The 6,000-nt window shown below is 36.2% G+C and overlaps 1 non-coding gene across 1 annotated transcript; it reads left to right on the top strand.

Annotated features, from left to right (window-relative positions):
* The first annotated feature begins 470 nt into the window (after positions 1-470).
* On the top strand, positions 471-544 carry TRNAT-UGU. The gene has a single exon. It is a non-coding gene; the product is annotated as a tRNA-Thr (tRNA).
* Positions 545-6,000: the final 5,456 nt, after the last annotated feature.

The raw sequence follows: 6,000 nt of genomic DNA, 5'->3' as shown, positions 1-6,000 counted from the left end.
GGAAGGGGTTGACGCTCTGGTCCTCTGCGCTCCAAATAGCTGCCTCCTGAGTGCAAATGACTGTCAGAACACCATATGCCCAACTCGGTAGTCTACGAGTCTCTTGTGGAGTTCCTTTGTTAGAGATTCCCCTTAGGACATTCGAACGACGAATCATTAAAATGATAAAAAGTAGTACCTGCAAAATTTAATTTTAGGAAACTTTATCACATTTGGAAAAAGTGAGTAGTCTTGACTTTTACGTGTGGTTATCCTTGGACTAACTAAAGCATGAACGGTTCTAATATTTAAGCTGCCCAAAAACTTTTTCGTTTGTATTAGTTCCGCAGTGCCTCTAAGTAAGCAAAACGTAGTTTTGGAGTTTGCCCCTTCTCTCACGGCAAACTGTGGTAGAACGTAGAGACGTTATGCCAAGAATATTTTACTTAAAAGCAGGAATAGATTGTATAGTCAACATTCTTGTACCTGTCGGCTCTGTGGCTTAGTTGGTTAAAGCGCCTGTCTTGTAAACAGGAGATCCTGGGTTCGAATCCCAGCAGGGCCTCGACGTTTTCATTTTCACTAGAAAGCCAGTTCTTCGTTATCCTCTACTGTACCTGAATTCTCCACTGTACTCAGTGTACTGCAAGTTCAAATGCAATCAATTATAGATTATGTGAAGGCAAAATTCCAAAGCTCAAAGAAGAAAATGAGAGCCTTGTGAGGTTTTGAATTAAATTCCAGCAGCAGATCTTTTTTTCCAACAAATATTTATTGAGCTTCTCTGTGTATGCACAGATTCAAAACCTATATAGATGTAGATTATGTCATCTCTAGAATCTAGTAATGTCCAGCTCTATAGCTGATTTCAGTAGAGTTCATATAAATTAATATACTACCATAAAGTAATAAGTCTACCATAAAACAGACAGGAAATTAGCATAGTTGCAGGGTCCTACTTGCTTTTTGAAGAGAACAGGAGGAAAATAGTTTTTAAAACCCTGTTAACCCTCTTATAAAATGAACTAGGAACACTTTATAGTGACGGCCAGTTAGAAGCTGTATTTGCCAGAGGCTGGTGCATCTCTGGGGCTGGAACAAAAGTGCTGAAGGAATAGAGCAAATTAAGGAAAATTTTCAAACATCCAAAGCTAATAAGGGCCAATCTTACTTGTATTTGTTTACATATCTCATTATTTTGACCATTAATTCAACACAGATGTATTGACTGCCTTCTATGTGCAAGGTACTGCTCCAAGGCCAGGGGTAGGACAGTTTAATAAATGCCAACCCCTCACCATCCCTCCACCCCAACAAATTCTTACCCTCATGGACCTTAGCATCTGGAAGACTATGGAAGATAATGAATAGATAAAAACATAACATAAAGATTATGTCAGATTGTGGTGAATTCTATGGAGAAAAATTAAACAAACAAAGAAGATGAGGAGTGTATGAGTGGAAACCGAAAAGATTTCTCTGCCCTTCTTATAAGCCACTAGCAGATCTATTTTTTGTTTTCCTTTATCTTTTATGAGAAGTGATCACAGGATGACTCTGCTTGCCATGTTATTCTAACAACCCTAGGTAACATCCTTAAATAGTTAATTGACTTTCAGCTTTACCTTTGCTGCACCCTATTACATGCCGCCCCTCATTAGATTCCGACCCTGGACAGGGATCCATTTGAAGTCACATCAGAATGCCTGGGTATATCCCTCAGCTGTCCTCTTTAATAACTATGCAGTTTAGGCAGACTACATAACTTCACTGGGCTTCTGGGCTTCACTTCCCTTGTTTGTTTAATGATAATGGAATTGTTATAAGAACGTTTTCAAGAATAAATACAAATAAATTACTGTTTAACAAAAATGCTTTCAGTAAGAGTCAGCATTATTATTATTTGAACAAACATTTTTGGGGCCAACTGTTTAGTTCTTCAAACCACACTTTAAGCTCTTATTTCATTTTATGATAGAAATCCCAAAGCTTAACAATTTACTAACTTCTACTAGCAAGTAAACAAAATCTATCATTTTTTTCTATTCATACATGTACAGAAGCAATACAGAATTTTAAAATAATTAGGGAAATAGATCAACAGTTACATAAAATATTTAAGAAAGAGTGCATGAAAATGTTGGCCTCATATATTCTAATTGAGGTAGCAAACATATAGAAATTTACACAATAATAAAAATCAGGATCATCATGATTAAATTACATACCTAAAAGCTCTTCTCTGAATTAAATTATGCTACGTACAAAAAATTTGTTCAATAAATATTCATGTTGGTGCATTCAGTGTGCTTTTGATTATGGCCACCAAGTATTTGGATATTTAGAAACACCTTAAAGCATTTCTAAGTTTAGCAATATATCTGTTTAATAGATAGAATTATGCTTCTGTTTTATTTGCTTTTTGTAAAATTTCTGAATCTCAAACTGCTGTCAAAAGACTGCATCTGGTTAGTAAATTATTTATAGAATAGAAAAATAATGAAGAAAACATCAAACAACTATCATTGACAGTGGAACACTGTGTATTCAGAAAATAATTGTAGCACATCAAAATGTAATATATTCTGGCTGAGTATGATCATACTGACCACTTTCATAGTTTTTATTTATTCAGAAACATAGTAGACAATCCACACATGATTTTTGCAAGTGTTTGCTTTTTTGTGTGTACTTTTTTTTTTTTTTAGTGGAGACGGAGTTTCACCATATTAGCCAGGATGGTCTCCATCTCCTGACCTTGTAATCCACCTGCCTCGGCCTCCCAAAGTGCTGGGATTAGAGGCGTGAACCCCTGCGCCCGGCCACAACTGTTTTCTTATACAGTTATAATGATGTTTACATAAAATGGAATAGTTGACCTAACGTATTTAAAAAGCTGCATACAATAGTCTCAATACTTCAAAACTTACTAATAATCACAAATTATTTGCCTCAAACCTAGATATATGCTGGAACTTGCTGAAAAAGTAACCAAAATAATAGACCTTGGGAGCAAACAGTTTGCTTATACATCACCTATTAAAAAGATTCTCCTATCAGCATCCCAGGATGAAACTCATACTGTGGCAAAAGAATACAACTGTGTTACAAATCTATAAAACACCTTCATTGAAGGAAGTAGAGTAGAAAGCTGCTGAACTAAGTAACTTTGGAAATTAGTAGAGTCTGCAAGACTAAAGTCAAAAAGAACTGTACATAACATTGTACTCTAGTTGATTAAGTCATTTACCAGGAGAGTATGGACTAACAATTCTGAAACCCCTCTACATGGATACTGGAATTGAACAATTAAATAAATGAATGCTAGATGATGAGAGCCAGGCTTCTCACTTTGGGTGTGAATTATAGACAAGCAAGGGAAGAAGGTTGGAATGATCCAGGTGGTAATGGATTGGAATTGGAAATATCAGTATGAACTCAAATTTAGCTTAATATAGATACAAACGGATATATACATTTATAGATATTTGTATGTATATAATATGTATATATATTATGTATATACACATAAAACACATATCCCATTAGCAATAAGGACACCTAGTGCCCAGATCTTGGTTTCTAAAACCTTTTTCCAATAAAAGGAACCAGGGCTCCTTGGAGAAGTGGTGAATGGTAGGACTAGGGAGGAAATATACAAGATAAGCCTGGATAATCTTGTAGTGCCAGAAAGTATGAAAGTGCTGAAAAACAACATGATGATGATGGTATGTCAAGGGACATAGAACCCAACTAAAAGTCTTTCTAATCACCAAAGAACCCTCTGCAGATCTTCAGAACTCTCCCTCTCAGTAGCCCTCTTCCCCTTCATACTTCGCCTGTGGATTTTAGTTACTTTGGCTTCCTTGAATGCTAACTCCCCAACTCTAGAAGATTGTTGGGCTCTGTTTAGGTTTCTGTGACTAAATGAGCAGTACTTTTTATTTACTGATTTTGGATTAAATTTATAAATTTAATATAATTTATATAAATTTATAAAGAAAAGTGATATATTTATGATGACCAATCATAGAACATAGAACGAATATCCATTTGTTTAGGTCTACTTTCACTTCTTTTTTCTTTATTCTTAGTTGTTTAATGTGAATGTGGGATTGTTTTGTTTTTTGAGATGGAGCCTCTCTCTGTTGCCCAGGCTGGAGTGCAATGGCGCTATCTCGGCTCACTGAAGCCTCTGCCTCTCTGGTTCAAGCGCTTCTCCTGCTTAGCTGGGATTACAAGTGCGGGTCACCACTCCTGGTTAATTTTTGTATTTTAGTACAGACGGGGTTTTGCCATGTTGGCCAGGCTGGTCTAGAACTCCTGCCTCAAGTGATCTGCCAATCTCAGCCTCCCAAAGTGCTGGGATTACAGGTATGAGCCCCTGCACCCTGTCATGGTGTGGGTTTTTATTATAGAAAGTTCCTTCATTTCAAGGGTTCACAGGGCCCAGATAACCTCAGTATATCTGGCCTTCCTCCGGTCTCCTTGCACTTACTTATGAATCAGAACCAGTAAAAACTCTCCCTTTTAGCCACTGTCATTAGATCAATTTGCTGAGCTTCTCTTCTCAGGTGGAGCCCTCTCCTCCTTTTAGTAGGCAAATGCCCGTTACTATTTCTGGATTTTCCAGTTCTGAGGGCCATCAGAAGTTCATTTTCTTTCTTCTCATTTCCTCTCTTACAGTTGTTGTACCTTGCATTTGTTGTTGAGTAGTTCCTACTCAGTCATACTTGAGAGTTTGTGAGAATACTTAATTACCTCATTTTGTTGACGATATTGCTGATGGGTTTTTGTTCATTTGGTTTTTTATCCTAATTGTTACGCCTCTTTAATGCAGTGATTCAGAAAGACTCAGCACATATATTACAGCAATCATCTTGCCTCAAATCTTCCACTATTTTATATTTAACTGAAGTACTCTTACTTCCTAATTGACATATTTAAGTGTATGTTTTTAAAAGGCAAGATTATTTTCTACTATGTTAATGTGGACAATCATATCACTCATTCCAAGTACCACAGAAGAAATCTGCTTGTCTTCCAGAGTTAGTTTCTATGGTGTTTACTCTTCAAATCACTTATTCTGAGCTCCTCTCCTGCTTGATACAGTCAAGTCTCTGACATGAGGTCACAAACTCATAGCAGTTACTTTAACCAGACATAGCATTCCACCTTCAGACCTTCACATATGCTATTTTTCTCTGTTTTTAACTCTCTTCATCCTGTTGTTATGTACTTACTTCCTTCATATTCTTTAGCATTAGATAAATGATATTTTTCCCAGGAAAACTTCTCTCAGCAAAATATCTCTGAGGATAGGAACCTGGTCTTGTTTATTGTATTCCCAGAACGTAGGAAGCCCTGGCATATTGTAGGTCTTTTCTGAAATATGACTGCTTCCATAGCACTCTGTATTTCATCAGTCATAGAATTTGTTACTTTTATATTTAGTGTGTATTTCTTATTATTTTTTATTTCTTTTTGAGACAGGGATTTTGCTATGTTGTCCAGACTGGTCTCAAACTCCCACCTCGACTTCCCAAAGTGCTGGGATTACAGGTGTGAGACACCTATACAAAGCCTATTTTTAGTATTTATTTAGTGCCTACATTTCCTACTGCAATTCCATGATTGCAGTGATTATAAATATCCTTTTCACCACTGTATCTTCAACACCTATCACAGTGTGTGTTAAGTGAATAAACAACAAATAAATCACATGTAGTCAAGGTGCCTTTTTAGTTTACTGTCATTCTCCTTTACATATTATTCCACCATAGCTCCTTACACTACTGGAGTACAATTATCTGTTTACATATCAGTCTCCCTGAGATAGTGGGCTTCTAATCCTTAACACCTATTACACAGTTTGACCTTTTAACTAACTATTAAATAAATTAATGTATCTTTTAAAACAAACAAAAACCTTATGGTTATGTTAAGAATATCACGCTGATTCCCTCTAATGCTTCATATAAGTGGCATGGATAGAAAAAGAAAAGGTGTTATATATTGACA

Source organism: Trachypithecus francoisi, unplaced genomic scaffold, assembly GCF_009764315.1.
Source record: "Trachypithecus francoisi isolate TF-2019V2 unplaced genomic scaffold, Tfra_2.0 Lachesis_group10, whole genome shotgun sequence".
Classification (NCBI taxonomy): Eukaryota; Metazoa; Chordata; class Mammalia; order Primates; family Cercopithecidae; genus Trachypithecus; species Trachypithecus francoisi.
The sequence above is the reverse complement of the archived record's forward strand: the minus strand, read 5'-3'. Positions and strand labels throughout refer to the sequence as shown.